This window comes from Triticum aestivum, chromosome 1A (assembly GCF_018294505.1).
Source record: "Triticum aestivum cultivar Chinese Spring chromosome 1A, IWGSC CS RefSeq v2.1, whole genome shotgun sequence".
In the NCBI taxonomy this organism is placed as follows: domain Eukaryota; kingdom Viridiplantae; phylum Streptophyta; class Magnoliopsida; order Poales; family Poaceae; genus Triticum; species Triticum aestivum.
In genome coordinates this window covers 487761450-487782384 of record NC_057794.1, presented here as the reverse complement: position 1 = coordinate 487782384, position 20935 = coordinate 487761450, and the positions used below count along the sequence as shown (strand labels likewise).

General features: G+C 42.6%; 1 long non-coding RNA gene across 1 annotated transcript; it reads left to right on the top strand.

The window, feature by feature from the left end:
* The first annotated feature begins 1024 nt into the window (after window positions 1-1024).
* On the top strand, window positions 1025-1516 carry LOC123153824 (uncharacterized). The gene is made up of 3 exons (XR_006476583.1): window positions 1025-1107; window positions 1266-1343; window positions 1428-1516. It is a non-coding gene; the product is annotated as an uncharacterized lncRNA (long non-coding RNA).
* The last annotated feature ends 19419 nt before the right edge of the window (window positions 1517-20935 follow it).

Here is a 20935-nt window from a genome sequence, read left to right as displayed (position 1 = left end):
GATCCAATGAATTGTGGGTTTATGAACTTGATTATCTATGAATATTATTTGAATCTTCTCTGAATTCTTATATGCATGATTTTATATCTTTGCAAGTCTCTTCGAATTATCGGTTTAGTTTGGCCTACTAGATTGATCTTTCTTGCAATGGGAGAAGTGCTTAGATTTGGGTTCAATCTTGCGGTGCTCGATCCCAGTGACAGAAAGGCAAACGACATGTATTGTATTGTTGCCATCGAGGATAAAAAGATTGGGTTTATATCATATTGCTTGAGTTTATCCCTCTACATCATGTCGTCTTGCCTAATGCATTACTCTGTTCTTATGAACTTAATACTCTAGATGCATGCTGGATAGCGGTCGATGTCTGGAGTAATAGTAGTAGATGCAGAATCGTTTCGGTCTACTTGTCACAGACGTGATGCCTATATTCATGATCATTGCCTTAGATATCATCATAACTTTGCTCTTTTCTATCAATTGCTCGGCAGTAATTTGTTCACCCACTGTAATACATGCTATCTTGAGAGAAGCCACTAGTGAAACCTATGGCCCCCGGGTCTACTTTACATCATATAAGTTTCCAATCTACAATTCTAATTTACTCAAGAGGTAGCAACAGACTGCATAGTAAAGGTCCATATCACAAGTGGCAATATAAAGTGATGTTCTTTTGCATTAAGATTTCATGCATCCAACTGTAAAAACACATGACAACCTCTGCTTCCCTCTGCGAAGGGCCTATCTTTTATTTTTGTCTTATGTCTTATGCAAGAGTCGCGGTGATCTTCACCTCTCCTTTTTATACTTTATCCTTTGGCAAGCACTGTGTGTTGGAAAGATCCCGATGTGTCCGTGTGTCCGGTCCGTTTCAACCCCACGATTTTAATCCTGAGCCTCACGTGCAGCCAAGAGACTAATTGCATTTACCTGCCTGCTTTGTAACTTACAACCAATTTTATTCACAAAAAAACCCCTGAAGCCTCTGATGCAAGACTCCCCAGATTGCTTCTCTGCGTCGTGCGCCGCCGCCGCCGCTGTCGTGTGCCTCCGATATCTGTCGACTTGATCCTGACGTCTGCCGGCACCCACCAGATGCAGATGCAGGTACTGCCCCATACAAGTCTTGTACGTGCTCCTCTGCTCCCATGTCAACACGAACCTGGCAACCATCGCCCCATGCATGTTCCCCGATCAACCATCGCCCCATGCATGTTATTCCCTGATCTAGACCTATCTCTATAACTGGCAATACTTTTCTGCAGTGACAACAACGGATGAGCGACTAGCAAGTAGTACAACATCTCTTTCAACCAGCAACACGAGGGCATCAAAAGTTTGAGGTAAAACAACACACAATTTCAGTCCTTGTGTATACACGTGTGTATGTAGGTTGAAAGGCTAATCATGTGGCCATGTGTGTGCAGCAATATGGATCCAATCAACAACGTTCAAATGCATATGAGCCATGGGGGATTTAATACACCCAAAAAGAATACAAACATGGCAGACATACCTCTCTTTGTAAGTTCAATTTGCACTAACAACTAAAACTATGGATGAAGTGCTTATTATAGTTTATTCTTGACATTGCAGTCTTCGTCTTTTATAGCTGAACGTGATGAGCAGTTGAAGCCTAAAGTGGGTATGACATTTAAAGGACTAGAGGCAGTGGAGAAGTTCTACAAGGCATATGCACATGAATCAGGTTTTGGTGTTCGTATCGGACAGCAGAAAAAGATTGAGAATAAGGTGGTCCGACTAAGCGTTTCATGTGTAATTGGGAAGGATTCAAGTCAAAAGATTGTAAGGAGATAGATGACCCCTTGAAGAAAATGCATAAGCAGACAAATACGCGATGCGGTTGTGATGCCCATATCTTTGTTAGACTTCGTGGAGACAACACCTACAAGATAGACTCATGGGTTGAGCACCACGTTCATGATCTTGTATCGCCTAATAAGCGTCATTTGATTAGATCGAATCGCAGAGTTAGTGAGAGAGCAAAGAATACTTTATACACATGTCATAAGGCAAGCATTGGAACCTCCCAGGCATACAGGCTGCTGCAAGTCAGTGAGGGTGGAATTCCTTATGTCGGGTGCACAAAGAGGGACTTGCAGAATTACTGCCAGGCTCTCAGGTATAAAATCATAGACGCAGATGCTCAAATGTTTGTTGCCCAATTAGCTAGAAAGCAGGAAGTGAATTCATCATTTTTCTATGATTTTGAAGTGAATGATGAAGGGAAGCTAGTGTGTGTGTTCTGGGTGGATGCCACAAGTAGGAAGAACTATAGTCACTATAGGCATGGACTTCTTAACATTAAGTGTGATGAACATTGAGGCGCCTTTGGAGCAGATGATCCCAGCAGCCGCCCAAAGCACTAGGCAAGAGGAGTATGAGGCTTTTATTTGTTGCAACATTCCCGCCGAAGTTCATATACATCTGCCGACTGATGTTCGTACCGTGGGGAGATGCAAAAGAATAAAGCGAGGAAAGGAGATCAAGGAGGGGGGTCAAAAAAGTAAGGACAAACAAGGGAAGGTAAAGGTTGCACGCTTGTGCAAGACGTGCAAGCAACACGTGTTTCATGATAGTCGTAATAGTCCAAGCAAAAAAGGAAATGGGAGTGTGATTCTGCAAGATATGCAGCTAAATGGTGATTGCTGATACAGTCCAAGCAGAGAATGATTTTATCTATGTTATATTCATGTAATGAACGAGAATTTGCATTGTCTCGAATTAAACTTGACTTGATTTCTGACAAGTTTGATGCTTGTCAAATTCCTAAAGAATAAAGAACATATTCAGACTTTTTACCAGCTATTCAAGCATGAGTAATTTCTGGTTTTTATGAAAACTTGTAATGTTGTGTAGTGGAAATACATGCATGTCTATTTCCTCTTCATTTTTGGTCAGACTTGCATCGTCCAGGAGCACACAGTGAAGTTTATAGATATTCAGAAAACTTATGACGGTGACTTTTGCTTACAGCTTTGATCACAAAATTGGACAAAGCCATCCCAGGCCGCTTCTGTAGTTCAAAAGCTTTACTGAAAAATACATTCTTTCACAAGATGACTGAAAAAGTCACCTATTTTTCCAACCGCATAACTGAATTACTCACTGGACTTTTGGCAACAGCAAATAGGATATTTTTACCAAACGACAAGCAAATTAACAAGGAAAAGTTCGACCAAAGCCTCTAATCTGAACCTGCCATTGCCATTCATTATCCTGCAAATATATAGTATACTGATATGAGCATTGCACTAGTAATGTGCATGTCACTCGGCCAAATACAACATGCCAGTATTTGCACTAGCGGGCGCCTAAATGTAAATCTTCAGGAAACACTTTCACAGTGAGTCATTGCTTATACTAGTATGTATCTCAAAACTGGACAATGCTGTCACAGGGCACTTCCTGTAAGTAAAAAGGTTTACTGAACAAAACATGTTTCGACCACATGAAGTCACTTATTTTTTTCATGATTTAACTGAACTAGTCAGTGATTTTTTTTGCAATAACAAAGAAGGTATAAGCATTGCACTAATACATCTGGTACATGCAACAAGATACAGCTTCCTCGAAGGAATTACACTAATATGAGCACCACACTAACACTGTAATACATGTGCTACAGACATACAGTCTACAGCTTCCTACGGACGACAGGCTACAACTTTCCATGAAGTAATTGTCGTAGTTGCAGGAGGCCACGCAGGGGCTGTTGACGCCTCAGCATAGACGAGTCGTCACTCGTCACAATCGCAGACCGTCGTCAATTAGCCATGGCTTCACCATTGAGACGGCCGTCCGGACCTTTGTTGCTGTCGCCAGTGGCCGCCGGGTACCCGTCGTCGCCGCTGCTTGGTTGTCGTCTCCGGAAGACTTCAAGGAGTCGTACAGGCCAAGGTTCCCGTCATACGAGGCCTTCGGATTCGAATTTAGGTTTTGGAGGAACGGCGGCAAGGATTTGGCAAGAGAAGATCGAGAGGATTTGGGGCGACATGAAACGACAGGTGGCCTCGACTCACGATCATGGACGAGAGACTTTAGGGGTGGGGGTGTTTTGCCAAAGAAACCATTCTCAAGTAGGAAAGCGGGCGGCTAAGTGTAAATTTTTGTTTTGGTGCATGTGAGGCGATGGATTTAGAGCGAGAGGTTGAGATTGCACGGACACACGGACACACGATAGGTAGTGGATTCACGAAATATGTTGCCATATATATATATATATATATATATATATAGCTAATTGGATGTGGGTTTTCATAAACTATTATTGTTGACATTACCGTTGAGGTAAAAGGTTGGGAGGCAAAACTATAAGCCCCTATCTTTCTCTGTGTCCGATTAAAGCTTCATACCCATAAGTATTGCGTGAGTGTTAGCAATTGTGAAAGACTAAATGATAGTTGAGTATGTGGACTTGCTGAGAAGCTCTTATATTGACTATTTCCGATGTTATGATAAATTGCAATTGCTTCAATGGCTGAGATTATAGTTTGTTAGTTTTCAATGAAGTTTCTGATTCATACTTTACATTGTGAATAAGATTGTTACTTTAGCATAAGAAATCATATGACAATATATATATATATATATGTTGTTGTTCTAAGAATGATCATGATGCCCTCATGTCTGTATTTTATTTTATCGACACCTCTATCTCTAAACATGTGGACATATTTTTCGATATCGGCTTCCGCTTGAGGACAAGCGAGGTCTAAGCTTCGGGGAGTTGATACGTCCATTTTGCATCATGCTTTTATATCGATATTTATTGCATTATGGACTATTATTACACATTATGTCACAATACTTATGCCTTTTCTCTCTTATTTTATAAGGTTTACATGAAGAGGGAGAATGCCGGCAGCTGGAATTCTGGGCTGGAAAAGGAGCAAATATTAGAGACCTATTCTGCACAACTCCAAAAGTCCAGAAACTCCACGAAAGTCAGTTTTGGAATATATAAAAAATATTGGGCAAAGAAAGTACCAGAGGGGGGCCACCCACCATCCACGAGGGTGGGGGGCGCGCCCACATGTCTCATGGGCCCCTTGGCAGGCCTCCGATGCCCATCTTTTGCTATATGAAGTCTTTTGCCCTGGAAATAATTAGAAGGAAGCTTTCGGGACGAAGCGCCGCCGTCTTGAGGCGGAACCTTGGCGGAACCAATCTAGGGCTCTGGCGGAGCTGTTCTGCCGGGGAAACATCCCTCCGGGAGGGGGGAAATCATCACCATCGTCATCACCATCGATCCTCTCATCGGGAGGGGGTCAATCTCCATCAACATCCTCACCAGCACCATCTCATCTCAAACCCTATTTCACCTCTTGTATCCAATCTCTGTCTCAAAACCTCAGATTGGTACCTATTGGTTGCTAGTAGTGTTGATTACTCCTTGTAGTTGATGCTAGTTGGTTTATTTGGTGGAAGATCATATGTTCAGATCCTTTGTGCATATTAATACTGTTGGGGAACGCACTAATTTCAAAAAAAATCCTACGCACACGCAAGATCATGGTGATGCATAGCAACGAGAGGGGAGAGTATCGTCTATGTACCCTCGTAGACCGTAAGCGGAAGCGTTTTGACAACGCGGTTGATATAGTCGTACGTCTTCACGATCGATTGATCTAGCACCGAAGGTATGACACCTCCGCGATCTGCACACGTTCGGCTTGGTGATGTCCCACGAACTCATGATCAAGTAGAGCTTCGAGGGAGAGTTTCGTCAGCACAACGGCGTGATGACGGTGATGATGATGCTACCGGAACAGGGCTTCGCCTAAGCACCGCTACGATATAACCGAGGTGGATTATGGCGGAGGAGGCACCGAACACGGCTAAAAGATCAATGATCAACTTGTGTGTCTATGGGATGCCCCCTCCCCCGTATATAAAGGAGCGGAGGAGGGGAGGGGCCGGCCCTCTCTATGGCGCGCCCTAGGGGAGTCCTACTCCCACCGGGATTAGGATTCCCCCCTTCCATGTAGTAGGAGTAGGAGAGAAGGAAGGGAAGGAGAGGAGAAAGGAAAGGGGGGGCCTCCCAATTAGGATTGGGCTAGGGGGCACGCCTCCCACCTTTTCCTTCCCTCTCCTCTTTTCCACTAAGGCCCAATAAGGCCCATATACTCCCCGGGGGGTTCCGGTAACCTCCTGGTACTCCGGAAAATGCCCGAACTCATCCGGAACCATTCCGATGTCCAAACACAGGCTTACAATATATCGATCTTTATGTCTCGACCATTTAGAGACTCCTCGTCATGTACGTGATCAAATCTGAGACTCCCAACTACCTTCAGGACATCAAAACACATAAACTCGTAATACCGATCATCACCGAACGTTAAGCGTGCGAACCCTACAGGTTCGAGAAATGTGTAGACATGACCGAGACATGTCTCCGATCAATAACCAATAGCGGAACCTGGATGCTCATATTGGTTCCTACATATTCTACGAAGATCTTTATCGGTCAAACCGCATAACGATATACATTGTTCCTTTTGTCATCGGTATGTTACTTGCCCGAGATTCGATCGTTGGTATCTCAATACCTAGTTCAATCTTGTTACCGGCAAGTCTCTTTACTCGTTCTGTAATGCTACATCCCGTAACTAACTCATTAGCTACATTGCTTGCAAGGCTTATAGTGATGTACATTACTGAGAGGGCCCGAAGATACCTCTCCGACAATCAGAGTGACAAATCCTAATCTTGATCCATGCCAACTCAACAAACACCATCGGAGACACCTGTAGAGCACCTTTATAATCACCCAGTTACGTTGTGACGTTTGGTAGCACACAAAGTGTTCCTCCAGTATTCAGGATTTGCATGATCTCATAGTCATAGGAACATGTATAGTTATGGAGAAAGCAATAGCAACAAACTAAACAATCATCGTGCTAAGCTAATGGATGGGTCAAGTCAATCACATCATTCTCTAATGATGCGATCCCATTAATCAAATGACAACTCATGTCTATGGCCAGGAAACTTAACCATCTTTGATTCAACGAGCTACTCAAGTAGAGGCATACTAGTGACACTCTATTTGTCTATGTATCCACACATGTACTAAGTCTTCGGTTAATACAATTCTAGCATGAATAATAAACATTTATCATGATATAAGGAAATATTAATAAAAACTTTATTATTACCTCTAGGGCATATTTCCTTCAGTCTCCCACTTGCACTAGAGTCAATAATCTAGTTCACATCGTCATGTGATTTAACACCAATAGTTCACATCTTTATGTGATTAGTTCACATCTCCATGTGACTAACACCCAAAGGGTTTACTAGAGTCGATAATCTAGTTCACATTGCTATGTGATTAACACCCAAAGAGTGATGATGTTTTGCTTGTGAGAGAAATTTAGTCACCGAGTCTGCCACATTTAGAGCCGTAAGTATTTTGCAAATTTTCTGTGTCTACAATGCTTTGCAAGGAGCTACTCTAGCTAATTGCTCCCACTTTCGATATGTATCTAGATCGAGACTTAGAGTCATCCAGATCGGCGTCAAAGCTTGCATTGACGTAACTCTTTACGATGAACTCTTTGTCACCTCCATAACCCAGTAACATTTCCTTATTCCACTAAGGATATTTTTGACTGCTGTCCAGTGATCCACTCCTGGATCACTATTGTACCCTCTTGCCAAACTTATGGTGAGGTACACAATAGGTCTGGTACACAACATAGCATATTTTATAGAACCTATGACTGAGGCATAGGGAATGACTTTTCATTCTCTTTCTATTTTTTGTCGTGGTCGGGGTTTGAGTCTTTACTCAACTTCACACCTTGCAACACAGGCAAGAACTCCTTCTTTGACTGTTCTATTTTGAACTACTTCAAAATCTTGTCAAGGTATGTACTCATTGAAAATATATCAAGTATCTTGATCTATATCTATAGATCTTGATGCTCAATATGTAAGTAGCTTCACCGAGGTCTTTCTTTGAAAAAATCCTTTCAAACACTCCTTTATGCTTTCCAGAAAATTCTACATTATTTCTAACCAACAAGATGTCATTCACATACACTTATCAGAAATGTTGTAGTGCTCCCACTCACTTTCTTGTAAATACAGGATTCACTGCAAGTCTATATAAAACCATATGCTTTGATCACTTTATCAAAGCATATATTCCAACTCCGAGATGCTTGTACCAGTCCATAGATGGATCGCTGGAGCTTGCTCACTTTGTTAGCACCTTTAGGATTGACAAAACCTTCTGGTTGCATCATATACAACTCTTTAAGGAATGCAGTTTTGACATCCATTTGCCAGATTTCATAAAATGCGGCAACTGCTAACATGATTCGGACAGACTTTTAAGCATCGATACGAGTGAGAAAATCTCATCGTAGTCAACACCTTTAACTTGTCGAAAACATTTTTGCGACAATTCGAGATTTGTAGATAGTAACACTACTATCAGTGTTTGTCTTCCTCTTGAAGATCCATTTATTCTCAATGACTCACAAATCATTGGGCAAGTCAATAAAAGTCCATACTTTGTTCTCATCATTGATCCCATCTCAGATTTCATGGCCTCAAGCCATTTTGCGGAATCTGGGATCATCATCGCTTCCTCATAGTTCGTAGGTTCGTCATGATCTAGTAACATGACTTCCAGAACAGGATTACCGTACCACTCTGGTGCGAACCGTACTCTAGTTGACCTACGAGGTTCGATAGTAACTTGATCTGAAGTTTCATGATCATCGTCATTAGCTTCCTCACTAATTGGTGTAGGAATCACTGGAACTGATTTCTGTGATGAACTACTTTCTAATTTGGGAGAAGGTACAATTACCTCATCAAGTTCTACTTTCCTCCCACTCACTTCTTTCGAGAGAAACTCCTTCTCTAGAAAGGATCCATTCTTAGCAACAAAATATCTTGCCTTCGGATTTTTGATAGAAGATGTACCCAATAGTTTCTTTTGGGTATCCTATGAAGACGCACTACTCCGATTTGGGTTTGAGCTTATCAGTTTGAAACTTTTTCACATAAGCATCGCAACCCCAAACTTTAAGAAACGAAAGCTTAGGTTTCTAGCCAAACCATAGTTCATACGGCGTCATCTCAACGGATTAGACGGTGCCGTATTTAACGTGAATGTAGTTGTCTCTAATGCATAACCCCAAAATGATAGTGGTAAATTGGTAAGAGACATCATAGATTGCACTATATCCAATAAAGTACGGTTATGACATTTGGACACACCATTATGCTATGGTGTTCCAGGTGGCATGAATTTGTGAAACTATTCCACATTGTTTTAGTTGAAGACCAAACTCGTAACTCAAATATTCGTCTCCGTGATCAGATCGTAGAAACTTTATTTTCTTGTTACGATGATTTTCTACTTCAATCTGATATGACCAGATCGTAGAAACTTTTCAAATGTTTCAGACTTATGTTTCATCAAGTAGATATACCCATATCTGCTCAAATCATCTGTGAAGGTCAGAAAATAATGATACCCTCCGCGAGCCTCAACACTCATCGGACCGCATACATCAGTATGTATTATTTCCAATAAGTCAGTTGCTCGCTTCATTGTTCCGGAGAATGGAGTCTTAGTCATCTTGCCCATGAGGCATGGTTCGCAACCATCAAGTGATTCATAATGAAGTGATTCCAAAAGCCCATCAACATGGATTTTCTTCATGCGCTCTACACCAATATGACCTAAACGGCAGTGCCACAAACAAGTTGCACTATCATTATTAACTTTGCATCTTTTGGCTTCAATATTATGAATATGTGTATCACTATGATCGAGATTCAATAAACCATTTATATTGAGTGTATGACCATAGAAGGTTTTATTCATGTAAATAGAACAACAATTATTCTTTGACTTAAATGAATAACCGTATTGCAATAAACATGATCCAATCATATTCATGCTCAACGCAAACACCAAATAACATTTATTTTAGGTTCAACACTAATCCCGAAGGTAAAGGGAGTGTGTGATGGTGATCTTATCAACCTTGGAATCACTTCCAACACACATCATCACCTCACCCTTAACTAGTCTCTGTTTATTTTGCAACTCCCGTTTCGAGTTACTACTCTTAGCAATTGAACGAGTATCAAATACCAAGGGGTTGATATAAACACTAGTAAAGTACACATCAATAACATGTATATCCAATATACCTTTGTTCAGTATGCCATCCTTTATCCACCAAGTATCTAGGGCAGTTCCACTTCCAGTGACCATTTCCTTTGCAGTAGAAGCACTCAGTTTCAGGCTTGGGTCTAGCTTTGGGCTTCTTCATGGGAGTGGCAACTTGCTTGCCATTCTTCTTGAAGTTCCCTTTCTTTCCCTTGCCCTTTTACTTGAAACTAGTGGTTTTGTCAACCATCGACATTTGATGCTTTTCTTGATTTCTACCTTAGTCGATTTCAGCATCACGAAGAGCTCGGGAATCGATTTCGTCATCCCTTGCATATTATAGTTCATCACTAAGTTATAGTAACTTGGTGATAGTGACTAGAGAACTTTATCAATTACTATCTTATCTAGAAGATTAACTCCCACTTGATTCACGCAATTGTAGTACCCAGACAATCTGAGCACATACTCATTGGTTGAGCTATTCTCCTCCATCTTGTAGGCAACATACTATTAGAGGTCGCATACCTCTCGACACGGGCATGAGTACGAAATACCAATTTCAACTCTTAGAACATCTTATATGTTTTGTGGCATTCAAAACGTTTTTGAAGTCCCGGTTCTAAGCCATAAAGCATGGTGCACTAAACTATTAAGTAGTCATCATACCGAGCTTTGTCAAACATTCATAACGTGTGCATCTGCTCCTGCAATAGGTCTGTCACCTAGCGGTGCATCAAGGACATAATTCTTCTATGCAGCAATGAGGATAACCTCAGATCATGGACCTAGTCCGCATCATTGCTACTATCATCTTTCAACATAGTTTTTCTCTAGGAACATATCAAAAATAAACGGGTAGCTACATCGCAAGCTATTGATGTACAACATAGTTATGCAAATACTATCAGGACTAAGTTCATGATAAATTAAAGTTCAATTAGTCATATTACTTAAGAACTCCCACTTAGATAGACATCCCTCTAGTCATCTAAATGATCACGTGATCCAAATCAACTAAACCATGTCCGATTATCACGTGATGGAGTAGTTTTCAATGGTGAACATCACTATGTTGATCATATCTATTATATGATTCACGCTTGATCTTTCGGTCTCCAGTGTTCCGAGGCCATATCTGCATATGCTAGGCTCGTCAACTTTAACCCGAGTATTCCACGTGTGCAAAACTGGCTTGCACCCATTGTATGTGAACGTAGAGCTTATCACACCCGATCATCACATGGTGTCTCGGCACGATGAACTGTCGCAACGGTGCATACTCATGGAGAACACTTATACCTTGAAATTTAGTGAGGGGTCATTGTAGGATCGAAAGTATGTCTAGAGGGGGGGTGATTAGACTACTTGACCAAATAAAAACTTAACCTTTTCCCAATTTTAGTTCTTGGCAGATTTTAGCTATTGTAGGACAAGTCAAGCGATTATCACACAATTCAAGCAAGCATGCATAGAGTATATTGGCAGCGGAAAGTAAAGCATGCAACTTGCAAGAATGTAAAGGGAAGGGTTTGGAGAATTCAAACGCAATTGGAGACACGGATGTTTTTCCCGTGGTTCGGATAGGTGGTGCTATCCTACATCCACGTTGATGGACACTTCAACCCACGAAGGGTAACGGTTGCGCGAGTCCACGGAGGGCTCCACCCACAAAGGGTAACGGTTGCGCGAGTCCACGAAGGGCTCCACTCACGAAGGGTCCTCGAAGAAGCAACCACCCACAAAGGGTCCACAAAGTAGCAACCTTGTCTATCCCACCATGGCCATCGCCCACGAAGGACTTGCCTCACTAGCGGTAGATCTTCACGAAGTAGGCGATCTCCTTGCCCTTACAAACTCCTTGATTCAACTCCACAATCTTGTCGGAGGCTCCCAAGTGACACCTAGCCAATCTAGGAGACACCACTCTCCAAGAAGTAACAAATGGTGTGTAGGTAATGAACTCCTTGCTCTTGTGCTTCAAATGATAGTCTCCCCAACACTCAACTCTCTCTCATAGGATTTGGATTTTGTGGAAAGAAGATTTGAGTGGAAAGCAACTTGGGGAAGGCTAGAGATCAAGATTCATATGGTAGGAATGGAATATCTTGGTCTCAACACATGAGTAGGTGGTTCTCTCTCAGAAGATATGAGTTGGAATTGTGTATGTGTTCTGATGGCTCTCTCAACGAATGAAGAGGGGGTGGAGGGGTATATATAGCCTCCACACAAAATCCAACCGTTACACACAGTTTTCCAATCTCGGTGGGACCGAATCAACAAACTCGGTCGGACCGAAAAGGTAAACCTAGTGACCGTTAGAGATTTTTGGTGGGACTGACATGCAACTCGGTGGGACCGATATGGTTAGGGTTTGGGCATAACGTAATCTCGGTGAGACCGATTACACAAACTCGGTGAGACTGAATTCGATAATTAGCTAACCAGAGAGTTGGTCAGGCAAACTCGGTGGGACCGATTTGCTCTTTCGGTGAGACCGAAAAGTTACAAAAAGGAAACACTGAATTTACATTGCAATCTCGGTGGGACCGATCCGCTCTTTCGGTGTGACCGAAAAGTTACGAAAGGGAAATAGATAGTTTGCAATCCCATCTCGGTGAGACCGAGATCCCTATCGGTAGAACCGAATTGCTAGGGTTTGGTAGTGGCTTATGACAAGTGAAACTCGGTGGCGCCGGATAGAAAGAATCGGTATGACCGAGTTTGGCTTAGGGTTTAGGTCATATGTGGATATGAGAAAGTAGTTGAGGGTTTTGGAGCATATCACTAAGCACATGAAGCAAGAGGCTCATTAAGCAACACCTCATCCCTCCTTGATAGTATTGGCTTTTCCTAAAGACTCAATGTGATCTTGGATCACTAAAATATAAAATGAAGAGTCTTGAGCTTTTGAGCTTGAGCCAATCCTTTGTCCTTAGCATTTTGAGGGTTCCACTTTCACATCCATGCCATGCCAATCATTGAGCTTTCCTGAAATAGTCATCTTGGAATAGCATTAGCTCAATGAGCTATATGTTGTTATGAATTACCAAAACCACCTAGGGATAGTTGCACTTTCAATCTCCCCCTTTTTGGTAATTGATGACAACATATAGATCAAAGCTTCGACAAATGATAATAAGCATGAAATATATCGTCGCTTTGAGAAGTATGTGATAAGTAAGAGCTCCCCCTAAATTTGTGCATATTTAAAATTTGCTTTGGACTGCAAATGCACAAAGAGTTAGAGTCATGGGTTACTCTTCCATGTCACATACATCCTGGTGGAGTGCTTAAAATGATAAGAATGAAATACATGCACTCATCACCAAGAATAGTGAATGATCACATAAGATAGATAAGATGATAACATTAGGCAAACATTAAGTGTAGCTTATGATCAAACACATGATCATCAATGTCTCACGAGCAATGACATAGTATCTCAAGCACTCAAAAGCAAACAAAGTTAGAAAAAACCACCAAATATAGCAAGAGAGAAAAAAGCAACACTCTCTCTCTCTCTCGAAGCCTATGATCTATACATTTTTCTCCCCCTTTGGCAACAAGTTACCAAAAGGTTCCTAGAAAATGCATAGTGCTAGATCGACGCTCAGGCTTGATCTTCAGGTTGTGGTGGAGTCCGAAGCACTCCAAGGACGAAGCCTTCTGTAGACGTGGTCGGAGTCGAGGCTGAAGTGGATGCTGGAGCTGGTGGAACTGAGGCTGTAGCTGGTGCAGAAGTGGTGGCTCTGGTGTCAGCAACTGGCACTGCAGATGACCTCGGACCTCGTGGCACTCTGGCAAAGGCATCAGTTGTAGTCCTGCCTCTCCTCTCCTGCATGTCATGTTGGAGCTGCTCCACTACAGTCTGAATCTCTGTCACCTTGACATCCAAGTCATAGAACTTTTGTTCCATGATTCTCTCTAGGCTTGCCTGGTTCTGAGTTAGGGTGGCTAGTCCTTTCTCAATCCGCAGGGTGGATGCAATCAGGTAACCAAGCTGCTCTTGTTTGGTTTTCAGGAAATATTCAGATGCCTCCTCTTGAGTAGGCATCTTGGCAGCTTTCTCCTTCCTCGCCTTCTCCTTCTTTGATTGTGCTTGTGCAGATGATGGTTCATTCTCAGTCATCACAACTTGATTGTCCTCAAAATCTGGACGGATGGGCAGGTGTTCCTTGTCCAATAAGTATATGCCCGTGCCCATCTTGGAGTTAATGAGCTCCTGAATTTGTGGGGCATACCCACAGCTCCTCTTCCGGTCTGCTGCTGTCCTCTTGATTGTCTCTACCATGAGGCTCATCACCTTGAACTTCTGTGGCACATCAAAGATATGTAGCAAGTTGATTGCATGGCCTCTGATCATCTTGTGATCTCCAGACTTGGGCAATAAGGTGTGCCTCAGTATTCAATTTATGGTTGGCAGTCCTGACAGAAGATAATGCACTGAGCCAAATTTGAAAGTTTCAAGAGCTTCATTTGGAATTTCCTTGTACATGTTTGACATTGAGTTATGATCCATCTTCTTCTTGGAATAGATATCCAAGTCATCCTCATTTTCCTCTAGGGCATTGATCAACTTTGCCCATTCCTCAACAGTTGATTGGTACCTTGTACCTTCAGACATCCATGTGATCTTTCCATCTGGGTAAAAATGTGTTGTGGAGTAGAACTGCATAATGAGCTCCTCATTCCACTTTGTGAGCTTCTGCCCAACAAAGTCTGCTACTCCACAAGCATTGAAGCTGTCATACACTCCAGGATAGTGTTCCTCATTGTCCTTGATGTACTCCCAATCAACCCATCTCATGTCACAAACTATGGGCTTCTTGTCCAACAAAACTGTCTCATAGAAGTCCTGCTATTCCTTAGTGTGGAACCTGTAATCCACAGCAGTTCTTCTCCTTGAAGCATATGGATCTGCTTCTCTCCACTTCCTCAGCCCTGAGTCTCTCCTGAGCTTCATGTCCTCAGCCACAGGATGAGCATCGTTGTGGTTTGGGATCTTGGGCTTGAGTTTTCTGAGAACTTGCTCTTCATCATCTTCTTCAACAACAGTCTCAGGCACTGGGGCCATGTTCTTCTCAGTTGCAGGTATGCTCCTTGTATTTCTCTTTGGTGCAGACTTGGGCTTGGAGGCAGCTTTGGGTGCTTCTTTGGGCTTAGATGTGGCAGCCCCTAATATTATAGCATCACCCATAAGCTTAGGTGCCTTAGGTGCTGGTGCAGCAACCTCTTCTTCTTCCTCTTCTTCCATGATGGAAGCCTTTCCAAGCACTCTGGCTACGGTCTTCTTCACCCTTTCCTTTCTTTTCTTGCCTTCAGCAGCAACTGGCTCTATGGGAGTGGGCTTTTCAGGAATCTGAGTTGAAGCTCTGGCCTTTGGCATAGGCTGCCTACCTGCTGGCCTTTTGACTTTCAAGCCTGGCTTTGTGCCCTGTGCTGGCTCAATTCTCTTGGAAGTTGCTTCCTCTTCTGCCACATAATCTTCATCCTCAGAATCTGAAGTTCTTTTCTTCCTTTGTCTGGTGGCAGCTTTTGGCAAATTGCTTGGGGTGCTCCTGCTGCCATCATCTGAAGAGCTGGAGGGACTAGTGCCCTCACTCATGTGCACTTGCTATTCTAACACATTCTGGCTGTCACTCTGGTCTGACATGATGAACAAGCTGACTGTTGACCCTGTGAACAGTTTATAGATGAGGTAGAATAGATGAGCATCACAGAATGCAGAGATTTTTGCAAAAGAATGATCCAAAAACTTAGTTTTAGTTTCCCACTGAAATCATCTCGGATCTACCGATTTTTAAACTCGGTGATACCGAAGCAGATTTGGAACCTAAACTAGTGAACTCGGTCAGACCAAGTCATCGTTCGGTGGCACCGAGACTGCTAGGGTTTCACAAAGTTCCAAAATCGGTCACACCGATAAGTAATTCTTGGTCAGACCGAGTCTCACTTGTGCAATGGCATAAGCCAAATCGGTGGGACCGAGTTTTTCAACTCGGTGGGTCCGAGATGGTTTCGGCGGAAACCTAACCCTAAATTTTTTGAATCAAACCTAATCTATGAATGCATTGACTGGATAGGAGTGTTTCAATCGTGGCAAGAATCATGATGATCACAATGTGCTAAGAATCGGATTGGGGAATAGCACAAAGATTGAGTCCATACCCTAGTTCGGCGGAGACTCGCTACGGCGGCAACGGCGGGGTAGAATTCCGTTAGCGGTGATGGAGACCAGCGACTGGAGGCGGCTGGCGGCAAGGAGACGATCCGGAGACCAAGTTGGCAGAGCAGGCTATCACGCGGGCGAAGGGGTTTGGAGAAATTTCCAAATTTTTGCCCATGACTATATATAGCCTGACCCTGTCGGTGTGACCGAGTGGAACAACTCGGTGGCACCAAGATTCATAACTGCAAGCAGTTACTGAAACTCGGTGTGACCGAAAGGTTCAAATCGGTTGCACCGAGATCGAAAACCTAGATCAACTTAATGATCTCGGTAGGACCGAAAGTGGGGTATCGATCAGACCGAGAATCATAAAGAGGTTTTGGAAGTTTAAGTCTATGACGAATCGGGGACTCCAAGCGCTCCTCACACAGAGTGGTTCGAATCTGACTTGATCAAATTTTGTGATGTAGCATGAATAGAGTTTGGGACGAGAAAAGCATAGATAGCTAGAGGAGGTTCTTAGGCACTCTTGTCCATCCACTTGGCAAAAGGAAATAAAACCAAACAATCAAAACAACAAGTGGATGTCCTTGAATGAGTAAAATATGCAACCAGCATGCTCACACAATAAGATGGCAAATGAAATATGTGACAAGGCATGCACAACCAATTCTAGCATCTATCAAGCAATTTGCAATGACAAGGTCATCTATATATGAGTATATTGACCTAGGAGTCAAGTGAGAACACTTGATCATAGGTCATACTCATCGTTTAAGCTCAAGTGGGGTTACCACTTTTACATAAAGCATTGTTGTGTTCACATCTTTAGAGTTGCTTTAGCTCAAGTCTTAGAGTAAAGCTCCCCCTAGATGTGATATCCCCCCTTTAGAGGGATGAACTAACCTCAGGTTTTGTCGGTGATGACTTCATGTAGATGTTGAAGATGTGGATGCTCAATGTTGATGTAGATCACTTGGAGCTATCCATTTGAGTGAATTGCACTTTCAATACCTACATGGGTTAGTCCCACAAGGAACAAACAAGGATATCCATAGACATAGAGTGATGCACACACAAGATCATGTCCATGAAAAATTTTAGGTTACCTTGTCCCTTGTCTTACCAACAAGAGGGTTTGTGACTCCTTGAACTAGTGCAAGATGTGGAAGTTGATTGCACTTGTTCTTGCCAAAATGATAAGAGTGAAGTATGTTGGCGGAGTCACCCTCAAGAACTCTCTAGTTCTTCTTCTTTTGGATCCACACCATCTTGATGGGAATCCTTGGAGTTGTAGTCGTACTTGATGAAGTGGAACTTGAAGTAGTCTTGGGAATCCACTTGACTAAGGTCTTAGGAGCTTCTTCAAATGCATCAATTTCCTCTTGAAGCTTGTCCTTGCCTTTTTGCTTGTAGTCTTGTGGTGGAAGATCATCTTGAGCTTGTGTCCCCTTGAAAGAAGTATCATACTTATCTTGTTGAGGAACAAACTTTGTCTTGGGGTATTGATCTTCTTCCCACTCAACTCCATTGGCATTGAACTTTCGTTCAAAACCAACACCTTGATTCTTCCGGTGCATTCCTTGCTTGCGCACAATTTCCTCGAATTGCTTACTCCCGACAAGGCTTTTGTACACTCCTTTCTCTATAATTCCCTTCAATAAGCTATTTTCTTGCTCAAGTGTAACTTGGCTAAGAGAATCATTAGTGGAATCAAGAGAACTACTAGAAGCAACAATATTGGATTTAGCATGATCATTGTTACTGCTAGAGGAAGAATCTTTCTTGTTCTTGTTACTAGACTTGACTTGAGGCATGTAAGTGGATAAGAGTAAACGCTTGGCAATGTAAGAAGAACTTTTCTTGCGGAGATCATCATTGATTGCTTTTAAGAACTCATGCTCTTGCTCAAGATTGAGCTTTTCAAAGCGTAATTTCTCATGAGCTCTTAAAAGTTCTCGATGATCTTCGAAGATAGTTTCATGAGCTAACTTAAGAGTGTTTAGTTCTTTAGTTAGAGCCTCAATCTTCTCCTTATCATTGTCATTCGTTTTATCTTGATTAGCATGATTAATTGATGTTTCATCATAGTATTCATCACTAGAGTTGTCATCAAGCAAATCATCACCTAACAAGTCATCTCCATCACTATTGAAATCAACATACTCGGGGTGTGTTATCTTAGGACCTTTGGCCATGAAGCATCTTCCAATTCCTTCATTTGGTGAGTCAAATATGTCGTAGGAGTTGGTTGACATAAGTGCTAGACCGACAACACCTTCATCTTGAGTATCTTCGGAGTTGGAGTGATAACTTCTCTTGGAGTTGCTATCGGAGTCAGAGCCGGATACCCATTCACCAACATGAGCTTGATGTCTTCGTTTTGTGTAGCTCCTTGATGATTTTTCCTTCCTTTCTGAATCCTTGCTTCTCCGTGAGTATCTTCGTTCATAACGATCATCTCTACTCCTTCTCTCTCTTGGTGGTGATTCTTTGCTTCTTCTTTTTGGAGAATCTTCTCTTCTCTTGTAGGGAGCCGTACACTCATTGGAATAGTGTCTGGGTCTTCCACAACTGTAGCAGTTTCGCTCTCGACTAGAAGATCTTTTGTCATTGTAGGACCTTGACTTGAAGCTTCTATCTTTGCTTCTACTCTTGTAGAACTTGTTGAAGTTCTTCACCATTAAGCTCAATTCTTCATTGAAGTTTTGTTTCTCACTTGATGATGTAGGGGCTTCACATGAGGCTTTGTAGGCACCACATAATTTGTTGTGAAGTTCCTCTTTATCCTTAAGTGACATCTCATGAGCAACAATTCTTCCAATCACCTCCGTTGGCTTGAGATCTTTGTAATTGGGCATCATTTGGATCAATGTGCACATGGTATCATATTTTCCATCCAAGGCTCTTAGAATCTTCTTGATGATGAATCTATCGGTCATCTCTTCACTTCCTAAGCTGGCAATCTCATTTGTGATGAGAGCAAGCCTAGAGTACATTTCAGCGACACCTTCACCATCCTTCATCTTGAACTTGTCAAGTTGACTTTGAAGCACATCCAACTTGGATTCCTTGACGGAGTCGGTACCTTCGTGCATATCAATCAAAGTGTCCCAAATTTCCTTTGCATTCTCAAGACGGCTGATTTTGTTGAATTCTTCGGGGCACAATCCGTTGAAGAGAATATCACAAGCTTGAGCATTGTATTGCAACATCTTCAACTCATCCGCGGTAGCTTCACGATTTGGTTCTTTCCCATCAAAGAAGTCACCTTGCAAACCAACACACACAATAGCCCAAACGGCGGGGTTATGTCCAAGAATATGCATTTTCATTTTATGCTTCCAACTAGCAAAATTAGTACCATCAAAGTAAGGACCTCTACGGTGACAATTTCCCTTGCTAGACGCCATACTCTCCTAGGTTGTGAAACCAAGGCTATAACCACCAAAAGCTATGGAGATCAAAGCAAATGGAGACCAAAGCTCTGATACCACTTGTAGGATCGAAAGTATGTCTAGAGGGGGGGGTGATTAGACTACTTGACCAAATAAAAACTTAACCTTTTCCCAATTTTAGTTCTTGGCAGATTTTAGCTATTGTAGGACAAGTCAAGCGATTATCACACAATTCAAGCAAGCATGCAAAGAGTATATTGGCAGCGGAAAGTAAAGCATGCAACTTGCAAGAATGTAAAGGGAAGGGTTTGGAGAATTCAAACGCAATTGGAGACACGGATGTTTTTCCCGTGGTTCGGATAGGTGGTGCTATCCTACATCCACGTTGATGGAGACTTCAACCCACGAAGGGTAACGGTTGCGCGAGTCCACGGAGGGCTCCACCCACAAAGGGTAACGATTGCGCGAGTCCACGAAGGGCTCCACCCACGAAGGGTCCACGAAGAAGCAACCACCCACAAAGGGTCCACGAAGTAGCAACCTTGTCTATCCCACCATGGCCATCGCCCACGAAGGACTTGCCTCACTAGCGGTAGATCTTCATGAAGTAGGCGATCTCCTTTCCCTTACAAACTCCTTGGTTCAACTCCACAATCTTGTCGGAGGCTCCCAAGTGACACCTAGCCAATCTAGGAGACACCACTCTCCAAGAAGTAACAAATGGTGTGTACGTAATGAACTCCTTGCTCTTGTGCTTCAAATGATAGTCTCCCCAACACTCAACTCTCTCTCATAGGATTTGGATTTTGTGGAAAGAAGATTTGAGTGGAAAGCAACTTGGGGAAGGCTAGAGATCAAGATTCATATGGTAGGAATGGAATATCTTGGTCTCAACACATGAGTAGGTGGTTCTCTCTCAGAACATATGAGTTGGAATTGTGTATGTGTTCTGATGGCTCTCTCAACGAATGAAGAGGAGGTGGAGGGGTATATATAGCCTCCACACAAAATCCAACCGTTACACACAGTTTTCCAATCTCGGTGGGACCGAATCAACAAACTCGGTCGGACCGAAAAGGTAAACCTAGTGACCGTTAGAGATTTTCGGTGGGACTGACATGCAACTCGGTGGGACCGATATGGTTAGGGTTTGGGCATAACGTAATCTCGGTGAGACCGATTACACAAACTCGGTGA